This window comes from Mus caroli, chromosome 5 (genome assembly GCF_900094665.2).
Source record: "Mus caroli chromosome 5, CAROLI_EIJ_v1.1, whole genome shotgun sequence".
NCBI classification, from domain to species: Eukaryota; Metazoa; Chordata; class Mammalia; order Rodentia; family Muridae; genus Mus; species Mus caroli.
The window spans coordinates 122578031-122590687 of NC_034574.1; positions in this window are offsets into that span (position 1 = coordinate 122578031).

Here is a 12657-nt window from a genome sequence, read left to right on the forward strand (position 1 = left end):
AATAGCTGTTCAGGAGGAACCTCCCCCTCTGTGCTGGAAAAATAAGGTGTCCTGGGAACAGGTCCCTACCCATCAGAGGCATGGGAGGAGAAACAGCCTTTATCAGAGTGCTTGCCTCCCATATGGCAAGCCCTGGGCTTGATCCTCAGCGCCACACAAAACAGGACAGGGAGGAACATCCCTGTAATCCCAGCACTCAGGAGGTGGAGGCAAGATGATCAGACATTCAGTCATTCAGGACTGCTTATCGTGTCCAAGGCTATTGTAGCTAAATAAAACCATGGTTGGTTGGTTGGTTGGTTGGTTGGTTGACTGGTTGGTAGGTGGGTGAGTGGGTTTTTTAGACAAGGATAGGGTTTCTCTGTCCTGGAACTCATTCTATATACCTAGCAAGCTTCGAACTCAAGAAATATGCCTTCCTCTGCCCCCTGAGTCCTGGGATTAAAGGCATGTGTCACCAGACTTGGCTGGTTTATTTATTTGTTAAAAGGAGAGACTTATTGTGGGGGTTGGCTTGTGGATGGGAATGCAGTGTGTACACTGTCCATTCATTCCCTTACTTACATGTAAGCCTCTGTGTTCCTATTACTCATAATTAAAATACCACTTTACAGTAGATATTTCAATCTGTGTTCCAATAGAAGATAGATGGAAGAGACCCTAACCCAAAAGGAGGAAGCCTTAAAGTCTAGACAATCCTGGGTAGGCCAAACTAAGATCCATGAACTAAGATCTGTACCTGGGGGAGATTATATATTTGCTACTATAAGCTACTGAGATATTGACGTTGTTATTTGGCAAAACACAAACAAAAATGATACAATTCTTAAATGTTTTTATCAAGAGATAGTTTGACTATTAATTTGGAGAATCCTGTAGAGTTGAGTTGTTTGTTCTTTAAAGAAGGTTCTGGAAAGATGACTCAGTGAGTCTGTGACTAAGAGTGCTTGCTCTGCATATGGAAGGATCCGGGTTCAGATCCCATTAACCACCAAGAGCCTGTAATTCTGGTGTTGGAGAATGGAGACAGCGGACGGCTGGGATTTGATGGCTACCAGCCAGCTCTAGTTGTAGTGAGAGATGGCCTTAAGGAAGTAGGGCATACATGTCTAGAACAAAGACTATTTTTCAAACTCAAACTCTAGTGTTTGTACTGTTTTCAGCCTTCTCTGACATTGAAAAGACATTGTGGCATTTCTAAATCCATTTTTTGTGGCTGAGGACCTCCCAGCTAGCCTTCTAGTGAACATCATTAGTCTGTATTAATAAAAGGCAAGCATCTACAGAAGTAATTATAGAGCTGTGTAAACACGGTCCAAGCAATGAACATACTCAAGTTAAATTGTATGCTGGCGGATCAGTATTCAATAGTCCCTGTCTGAAAAGCTTTTCAAAGATGAAATATGTAAAATCTGTTTATGATTAGTGTTAATTGGCAGGCCATTACATGGTCACTGTGGTTAATACCTGTAATCCCGGCACATGGGAAACTGAACAACGTTCCCATGAATGCCAAACCAACCTGGGCTATTAAAAAAACAAACAAACAAACAAACAAACCTGTCTCAAAGCAAATGGAAAGAGGGGGAGGGGCCGGTGTGGGGGAAGAGAAGGGACACTATGCCATTTACTGTGAATTCTAACTAAACAAGAATGCATTGTAGCTGAGCCAGATGCTGTAGGCCTGTAGTGCCAGTTAAGAGGCTGAACCAGGATGGCAAGTTGAAGGCCAGTCTGGGTACCTTAGACCTGTCTCACAAAAAATGAAGAAGGAGGAGGAGGAGGTGGAAGAAGAGAAGGAAGAAAGGGGGAGGGAAGGAAAAGAAAAACAATCATGGGGCTGAGCTGGAGATATAATTCAGTGGTTAAGAGTGCTCTTTGCACTCAGGTATGGTGGCGTACATCTTAAATCCCAGCACTCAAGAGACAGAGGCAGGTCTCTGTGAGTTCGAGGACAGGCTGGTCTATAAAGTGAGTCCAGGACAGCCAGTACTCTATTACACACACACGCGCGCGCGCGCGCGCGCGCGCGCGCACACACACACACACACACACACAGTGCCCTTTTGCTCTTCTGGGGATCCATAACTCCAGGTACAGGGGGATCAAACCAGATGTCTTCTGACTTCAGCAGGCACTGGGCACATTGTGCACAAACATACATGCAGGCACAACATCACAACATCCATACACATAGACTACATAAATATTTTTAAAACTTTTAGTAAAAAAAAGACAGTAGAGAAGAGCTTGCCTAGGCTTGGGCTTAATCCTCAATAGCTTGTCTGCAAAACACACACACACAAATTCCATCAGTGGACCTGGAATTAGATTTTTCATATATTTTAACTTCATCAGTGTAAAATTGGCAGGTGGGGGAATGTGGGGATGGCTCCAGGATGGGGTGAATGCCGTCACCTTGAGAGTAAATGACATCTGCAAATAACGTTTCTGATTGACAAGGACTGTCCGACAGATCTGGTGCTCACCCATTTGGGGCACTCAGTACCCCCCCCCCCCCCACACACACACACACATGGACACACCACTATGTTTTAAATTTTGAGGTAGGACCTAAATTGCTTGGGTTAGACTTGAGTTTGCAGTCTTCTTGTAACTTCTCTGAGTGCTGGAATTAGGTTTGCACCACCACCTGGCTCAGATCAGCTCCATGCAGCTCCATAACTCTACCAAGCAAACCATTTGTATCGCAATCCCAATGCTGTAGCCGATGAGAGTTAATGATAACAGTTGAAGCCAGCTTGACCTGCGTGAGGTGCTGCCTCAAAACACAAAATAAAAATAAATAAGGTCATTATACATGACATAGAAAACTTATGCTGTTTTACTCCTTTTGGTTTTGGGGGTTGGTTTGGTTTTTGTTGTTGTTGTTTGTGTGGGGTTTTTTGCTGATGTATATTATACTGTGTGTTTGAGATAAGTCTAATATAAATCAAAATAAAACTAGAGGTCCAGTAAACTTCAGTACACGTAGAACTGAAGCATTTATCAGACCACGTTAGTGGCTCCCTGGTGCATTGGTTCATTGAATTATAATTTATGACCATGTCTTACTGTTAGATACACAGAGTATCTGGCATTTCTCTGTCACTGTGAAATCACTAAAAAGTTACAGCGAGGAAAAGGGTCCTGAACAAGGAATATGTAAACGAGGCACCGCATCAGGTCTATGATGTCATCGGGTCTGTGGCCTCAGGTCAATGATGTCATTAGACCTATGACTTCCAAAACTTCAGATTTAAGTTCTTTCACGAACAACACGTGAATAGTTGGGCTGATGAGATGACTCCAAGGATAAAGTGCTCGCCACTAAGTCCAATCCCTGGAACCCATGTGAATGTGTAAGCAGAACACCAACTCTATGTATGCCTGTGCACATACCACCCCACCCCCCGCCCCCCACCCCACCACACACACAATGATAGTAAGTGAATTTTTTAAAGTAAAAATACCATAAAATGCTTTTCAAATTAAATGTATTTGGAAAACATTTCATATAATATATATCAGCATCTCTCTATTTGATGGGGCTTTTGTTGGATTTTATAATGTATATCACAATACGAAAATCTTTTTAAGAGGAGCCCGGAGGTGGTGGTGAACGCCTTTAATCCCAGCACTCAGGAGGCGGAGGCAAGCAGATCTCTGTGTGTTTGAGGCCAGCCTGGTCTACAGAGTTACAGGGTTAGTTGCAAGATATCCAGGGCTACACGGAGAAACCCTGTCTCTCTCTCACACACACACACACACACACACACACACACACACACACACACACAAGAGGAAACAAAGAAACTTACTTAGCCTGGCATGCCACAAGCCTTGGGAGGCAAAGGCAGTTGGATCTCTGTGAGTTCCAGGCAAGCCTGGTCTTCATGGTGAGTTCCAGTGAGTTCTGTATCTTATTTTTTGATTATGTGTATTTGTGTATATCTCTGTGGCTACATGCATGTGAGTGTGGGTACCCTCATAGGCTAGCAGAGGATGCTGTATCCCCTGAATCACAGGTAACCATGAGCAGCCCAGCATGGATGCTAGGAACCGAGACTAAACCCAGGTCCTCTGAAAGAGCGCTAAGCACTCCTAACTGCTGAGCCATCTCTCCAGCCACGACAGTTTTAGTGGATGGGTTCAGGATCCCACTATGTATCCCTGGCTGGCCTGGAACTTGCTCTGTACACAAGGATGGCCTTACACTTTCAGTATTCTTCCTGTATTATTTTCCCCAGTGCTGGCATGAGGGGTGTGCATGGCTATGCCTGTCTGGGGCCAGCGTTCTCCTAACGTGCTTTGGAACCCTTCCATAGCATACAGCAGGGTATTACTTAGCATGCTTTGGGAAAGCCTCAACTTAGTGACCTCAGGGTCTTTTTCAGTTTGTATATATTAAGGAGAAACTCTGCCCTGACTGACTTAATAGATGAAGGGGTTTTGTCTTTTTTTAACTTTTTGTATTTTGTATATATAAGTGTTTTGCCTGAATTTGTGTATGTGTATCTCACACATGCCCGCTACTGGCAGAGGCCAGAAGGGAGGGCCAAATCTCCCGGAACCTGAGTTGCAGATAGTTGCACCCTCACCATGTGGATGCTGAGAACTTAACCCGTGTCCTTAACCACTGAGCTATCTCTCCAACCTGGATGAATACAGTTTTCTTGGTCTCACATTTGGCTTCAAGATCATTGAGTTTGAAACCTAAGGATATCTTTTATTAATTTTTATCTGGCCTTTTTTGGATTAATTTTTTGGGGGCTTTTTACATGTGGTAAAATTAGAACCTAGTTTCGTGGGCTGCTCTTCCAGAGATCCTGAGCTCAAGTCCCAGCAGCCACATGGTGACTCACAACCATCTATAATGGAGCCTGATGCCTTCTTCTAGTGTGTCTGAAGACAGCTACAGTGTACTCATATAAATAAAATAAATAAATCTTTTTTAAAAAAAAGAACCTAGTTCCTAAAGTTTTTTTTAAATGTATTTATTTATTTAATAGAGTACGTATGGAAATCAGAGGACAACTTACAGAAGTCAGGAAGCAAACGCAAGCCCTCAGCCTTGGCAGCACACACCTCTAGCCTGCTGACCTGGCACATAAGGTACTTTTCTCCCCTTTCTCAGACAGATGGCATTCTATAGCCTTGGCTGGCCTGGAACTTGCTCTGTAAACCAGTGACCTCAGAGAGATCCACCTGTGTCTGCCCTCCGAGTGCTGGGATTATAAGTATACACCATAATGCCTGGCTCCTAACATGATTTTAAATTGATCTAGAAAGATCTACCTCTAGAAAGAATTAGCCATGAAGTTTTCGGATTGGTGAGGTTTCAGGCAGTGAGGGAACGGCTTCCTTAACTAATGGGGCTATTCTACAGAAACAGCTGGTTTCTCTCTCTCTCTCTCTCTCAATAGAAAAAATGCTTTACAAAAATGCTTTTGTTGAGTGGGGGCACGGCACATGAAAACGCAATAATGAAATCCATTTTTGCTTATAATTAATATATGCTGATTTTTTGAAAGCTTTTTAAGAAAAGAAACGGCGTCTTCATTTCTGCCACTGGCTGTTTAAGAGAGATTTTCCAGAGCATCTTTGTGAGCAGACTTTCTTTTGTGTAATTAGCAAATCCATTCATTCTCTCTGCCGTTGAAATGCCTGGTTTAACCCTCCCCTTCCTCTCCTGCTTCCTTCTCCCTTTCCATATTTGAGGCAGAGTCTTAGGTTTCCCATGCTAGACTCCAACTCACGATGTCGCCAAGGATGACCTTACTCTCCTAATCCTCCTGCCTCGACCTCCCGAGTGCTAGAACTACATTTGGGTGCTGGTGATGTAACTCGGGGCTTCGTGAGTGCTGGCTCTATCAGTTGAACTACAGCCCAGCTCTGGTTTACTCTGGTTTGTTTCTAAGGAGAAAAAAAATCTTATCTTTCTTAAGACTTTCAGTTAACTAGGCAAGGACACTGTGTTCTCTGCTCTGGGAAATGGAAAGAAAATACCTATACTAAGTATCTCTAAGTTGATAAGATTTATAGCTCTCTGGGGTTTTGTTTCTTTTTGCTTTGAAGGGATGGATCTCTATGGAACCCTGGCTGGCCTTAGAGCTCCCTCTATAGACCAGGCTGCCCTCAAACTCATACAGATCCACCTGCCTATGCTGGGATTAAAGGCTTGCACCCCAAATGCCTGGCAACCTCTAGTTTTTGTGAGCCACCATGTGGTTGCTGGGATTTGAACTCAGGACCTTTGGAAGAGAAGTCAGTGCTCTTAACCACTGAGCCATACCACCAGCCAAAGATTTATTTATTATATTTATATGAGTACACTGTCTTCAGACATACCAGAAGATGGTTGTGAGCCACCATGTGGTTGATGGGAATTGAACTCAGGACCTCTGGAAGAGCAGTCAGTGTTCTTAACCACTGAACCATTCCACCAGCCCTCTCAACCTCTGGTTTTTAAAAATCTGTGAATTAGATATCTTAAAGCCCTAGAATGGCAGTAACTCGTGCCTGCCATTCCTACATTAGGGAGACTGAAGCAGAAAGATTACTGTAGGCATAAGTTTTTTGCAACCTACATTTAGTAGGGGTTCACCCTCTCCTCTAGCCCACCAGCCAGCAGAGGGAGTGGAAGAGAAACGTTATTAGGATTTGGGGGAAGTGGACCTGTTCAGCAATAGTTTTTTGGGGGTGAACTCAATCTTCATTCTCAGAAGTTCCGTCCCATAGCAAGCACCAAATAAGATTTAGCAGTCTTCTAGGCAGGCAGACACTAGGCTCGAACCAGAAGCTACAGTCCAGTTCTTTCAGCAGGCAGACACCAAACACAAACCGACAGCTGTAGTTCGATCCTAAAGAAATGGCAAAGCTCTCGAGCAGTTCTTGGGCAAGTTTCTTTCAATAGCTTTGTTACCACAAGTTGAGCTCAATAACGCTACATAAGGAGAACCAATACATGTGTGTCATTAGCAAATAGCGAGGCAGAGCAAACCAAACCAAAGCTCAGTGCTACTCTTCCACTGTCCGTGGGGTCGTAGTTATACTCCTTCATCAAGCATCCTTACTTGTGTTTACTATATCCAAGCATTCTTTCACCTGTGTCTGCTTCAGAAAAAAAAAAAAAAAAGTCTTTCATGTGTTTGCTTTAGCAAGACATTCTTTCACCTGTGTATCCCTGCACAACATTTGCAAAACACATGAAACTCAAGAAGAAGGAAGACCAAAGTGTGGATACTTCCTTCCTTCTTAGAATGGGAAACAAAATACCCATGGAAGGAGTTACAGAGACAAAGTTAAGAGCTGAGACGGAAGGAAGGACCACTCAGAGACTGCCCCACCTGGGGATCCATCCCATAAACAACCACCAAACCCAGACACTATTGCATATGCCAGCAAGATTTTGCTGACAAACAACCATGATATAGCTGTCTCTGGTGAGGCTATGCCAGTGCCTGGCAAATACAGAAGTGGATACTCACAGTCATCTATTGGATTGAACACAGGGCCCCCAATGAAGGAGCTAGAGAAAGTACCCAAGGAGCTAAAGGGGTCTGCAACCCTATAGAAGGAACATCAACCTGAACTAACCAGTACCCCCCAGAGCTTGTGTCTCTAGTTGCATATGTAGCAGAGGATGGCCTAGTCGGCCATCATTGGGAGGAGAGGCCCTTGGTCTTACGAAGATTATATGCCCCAGTACAGGGGAATGCCAGGGCCAGGAAGTGGGAGTGGGTGGGTTGGGGAGCAGGGCTCGGGGGAGGGTATAGGGGGCTTTCGGGATAGCATTTGAAATGTAAATGAAGAAAATATCTAATTAAAAAAATAATCTCTAGCCTGAAAAAAAAAGTTGCCTTGGTCATGGTGTCTGTTCACAGCAGTAAAACTCAAACTAAGACAGGGCCAGATTGTGCTTCACATAACCCTGCTTCAAGTAGATAACACTGGGAGATGGCTCAGTAGTTAAGAACATTGTTGCTTATGCAGAGGACCTTGGGTTTGGCAGATCTATTAGCTATAGTCTCAGTGGATGTACAGTTACCCAGCACACACATACATGTATGTACAGACAGATAAAACACTCAAACATATAAAATATCTTTTTTTTAATTTTATTTTCAAGACAGAGTTTCTCTGTGTAGCTCTGGCTATCTTGGAACTCGCTCTGTAAACCAGGCTGGCCTCAAAGTTAGAGATCTGCCTGCCTCTGCCTCCCTAATGCTGGGATAAAAGGCATGTACCACCACCACCTGGCAAAATAAATAATTTTTTAAAAATAGTACAAGACAAACTGGTGTTAGAGTTGTCTAAATTTTAAGCTTGTATCTTTGGAGGCTTCTTTGTGGATTGTCTGTATAGCAGGATGTTCCAAGGTTTAAAACCAGGTTTAATGCTGTATATTAACAATGTGTTTCCTTTATCTTTCCCCCCTATCAGATCCTCTCAGAATGCTTAATTTCCCCAGGAGGAAAAAAAAATGAAGGAGAAAAAAGTGAATGATGGATTCCAGATAGGAGAGTGCCAGGTAGATTTAATTTCCTCTCCTCAAATAATGCTAATTTTTTTCTTTATTTTATTTTATTTTATTTTTAATTTGTTTTTTACATTCCATATTCCATTCCCTGTCCCCCCCATCAACCCTCTGACTGTTCCACATCCCACACCTCCTCCCCACCCCACCCCATCTCCACGTGGATGCCCCCAACACCCACCCCACCTGACCTCTGAACTCTCTGAGGCCTCCAGTCTCTTGAGGGTTAGGTGCTCCATCTCTGAATGAACACAGACCTGACAGTCCTCTGCTGTATGTGTGTTGGGGTAAAATGCTATTACTGTAGGGAGAAACTGCCCAGACATTACAAGCACTTGTTCTTGCATGGGACCGGGGCTCAATTCCCAGCACCTACCTGGTAGCTAATGTCTGTAACGCCAGTTCCCAAGGATCCAGTGTCATCTTCTGGTCTCTGTGGGCACTGCATACACAGGGTGCACAGACATACTTGCAGGCAAAACACCTATACACATAAAAACAATTTAAAAAAAACTCAGCCGGGCGTGGTGGCGCACGCCTTTAATCCCAGCACTCGGGAGGCAGAGGCAGGCGGATTTCTGAGTTCGAGGCCAGCCTGGTCTACAAAGTGAGTTCCAGGACAGCCAGGGCTATACAGAGAAACCCTGTCTCGAAAAACCAAAAAAAAAAAAAAAAAAAAAAAAACTCTATTGTAAAGTTGGGAAATAGTGCAGAGTATAGTAATTCAGAGATTGACACACCTGAGCTCAATACCCAGTATTGGGAAGATCTATTATATAATGGTTAGGATAGTATCTCAGGCAGTAACTGCCTGTCTTACAAGCAGGAGAACTGACTTTGATCCCCAAAATCTAGGTTAAAAAAAAATTATAGGCACTGGGCTGAGAAAGTGGTCCCAGTAGTTACAGTATCTGTTGTGTAACCGTGAAAACCTGAGTTCAGATCCCTGGGAGCCATGCAAAAGCCAGCTGCGTAGTACACACTTGTAATCCCAGTGTTTCTGTGGCAAGAGGGAGGCAGAGACAGGAGAGTCCCTGAAGCTCACCTGGTGCATACAGCTAGCCTGGTACATAGAGCAGCTAACAGGAGAGAGACCCTGTGAGGACCAACAGATGAAGTTGTTCCACCATCCAGCTGGATGAGGGGTTATTTAGTAGGAACAGGGATGATATAAAGTAGCTGTGTCACCAAAGAGCCCACCCTAGCATGGGTGACAACTCACCAAGGTAGTGCTGGAGCACTCTACACAGCTTGCAGGTGGCTCAACAGTCCAAGGACCTCTCTCTGTGCCTTCTCACCCTAACAGTTGCCTACTGTTTACACTGGGGGAGGGGCCCTAGAGATTCTTCTGTGTTTCTGTTCTGCTAGCCATATAATGGTTTGTTTATCTCCTGCGTCTCATGAGCCTCTTCCTCCCTTCCTCCATCCCTTCCTCCCTCCTAGAGAGAAGGTTTCAGTTTGGAGGAAACTGCCATACGATAGCATGCGGCCATAGGCATGTGTATACCTGTACACACATGAACATACATGCACGCACACACAGAGGAAAGCAATCTCCCGAAACCTGTTTGAGCCTTTCGTTACAATTCTTCAATATGATTTCCTCTGGACTTGGTATTTGGCTCGTACTTCTTTTCTTTCAGTATACGGGGGCTTATTTGGGGAAATGGAGTGGAATGAGGACCTGGAGAAGGGGTAGAGGCAGATGTGTGGACATGTAGACAGGGAGACAGACAGGAACAGAACCATGAGTGCAGAGAAGAGGATGGAGCACAGAGAAGGACGGAGAGGGAGAGGGAGAGGGAAAGGGAGGGAGAGGAAGGGAGGGGGAGGAAGAGGGAGAGAGGGGGGAGGGAGAGAGAGAGATGTAGGGAGAGAGAGGGACGGAGGGGGAGGGAGAGGGAGAGACAGACAGACAGACAGACAGACATCCTCATGCTCTCTGTGGGCACCAGGCCTGCACATGGAACATATGCATACATGCAGGCAAACACACATCCACATGAAATAAATTTAAGTTTTAAGATTTAATTTTATTATGCATACTTGTATGGGTTTTTTTTTTTGGGGGGGGGTTGTTCATATGTGTACAGGTACCTGTGGAGACCAGAGGTGTCCAGGTCCCCTGAAGCTGAAGTTACAGGCAGTTGTGAGCTGCCAGTAACAGTGGTGCTGGAAACTGAACTCAGGTCCTCTGCAAGAGCAGTATGCTCTCCTAACCACTGAGCCCTGGCTCCAGTCCTGGCTTACATAGAAGTTTTTATTCAGACCATCCTGCCTGTCCCCCACCCTGAGTACCCAAGCACCTGGCTTTGCTGTTTGGATGTGGTTTCCTATCATGCAAACATCAGCTTTTCCTGATGGCTCTGACTTGGTGATCCTCTGGCTTTCAGCACTCTGGGGCTTCTCATTCCCATGTCAGCCCGTTCTGCCCCTGCCTAAAGGGCTCCAACTAGAGAAAAGACTAGCTCTAACTTAAAGTAGCAATAATATGGACAGTTTTCAAAATGCAGCTCTGTGAGGTGCCCAAGCTCTGGGCTCACAGGAGTGACTTTTCTCCTATGTGTGTCAGGGATGGGCTGCCTAGCTGCCTTCTCGGGAAGCCAACTGCACTCCTTCATTTATTCTCAGAAAACTGTTCAGTTGTTTTGCTATATAAATTATGCATATATACATATTTAAATTTATATGTGTGATTATACATTATATAATATAGAGTGTGTATACGTATATATGTATGTATTTTAAAGATAGAGGAAGCATATATATTTTTATATAGTATATATGTGTGTTGTGTATGTATGTATATGTATTGTGTGTATCTATTTTGTGTGTATTTGTATGTACAAATATATTGTGTCTGGGGGGGTCTTAGGGTTTTACTGCTGTGAACAGACACCATGACCAAACAACCCTTATAAGGACAACATTTAATTGGGTCTGGCTTACAGGTTCAGAGGTTCATTCCATTATCATCAAGGCATGACAACATCCAGGCAGGCATGGTGCAGGCAGAGCTGAGAGTTCTACATCTTCATCTGAAGGCTGCTAGCAGAACATTGGCTTCCAGGTAGCTAGGATGAGGGTCTTAAAGGTCACACCCCCAGTGACACACCTACTCACAAAAGGCCACACCAGCTAATAGTGCCACTCTCTAGGCCAAGCATATACAAACCATCACAGTGTGTGTGTGAGTATAGTGTATGTGTGTGTGTGTGTGTGTGTGTGCATAAGCCACAGAACAAAGTGGAAATTGAAGGACAGTTTGGGGGACTAGGTTCTTCCTTCCACCATGTGATTGTGAGAATTGAAATTGGACAATCAGGCTTTTTGGTGAGCATCTTTACCTGCTGAGCTCTCTGGACCGCTCACCTTTTTCTTTTTTTTTTTCATTTGTATGTGCGCGCGCGCGCGCGCGCGTGTGTGTGTGTGTGTGTGTGTGTGTGTGTGTGTGTGTGAAGAAATGTTCTCTGTATTTACACTCTTTTATTACCTACTTCATACCTGGTTTGGTTGTTTCTCACTTACCTCTAATAGACTTTTGTCTCCCTTTTATTCATCTTTTCCCTGCAATGCCTAACACAGATTCTTAGAATATATGTTCCATAAATGTTTGCTAAAAAAAAAAAAAAAAGGGTTTGGACAGATTGATGTGTTGTTTTATTGTTGTTATTTTAATACTGGGGGCTGTTTCTAGGACATGGTGCCTGAAAGAAAAGCCCTTGGCCATTTGGCCATATTTCTGTGCCACCATGTCCCCCTTTAATATTAACTTGAAATTTTTGGACCTACATATTATACATCTTTATGAGATACACTGTGATATTGTAGTGCACACATACAGTAATGTCAGGGTAGTTGGCATATCCATACACTTATCACGTTTGCCTTAAAAATATTCCGAACCACCTGTATCTGCTGCTTTGATGTATGCAAATATTACACTGTGCAACAGGATATTAGAAATTATTGTAGATCATGCCTGTAATCCAACCCTGGAAAGGCAGAGGCAAGGCAGATGTAGTGTGAGACTGTGAAAGAAAGAAAGAAAGAAAGAAAGAAAGAAAGAAAGAAAGAAAGAAAGAAAGAAAGAAAGAAAGAAAGAAAGAAAGAAAGAA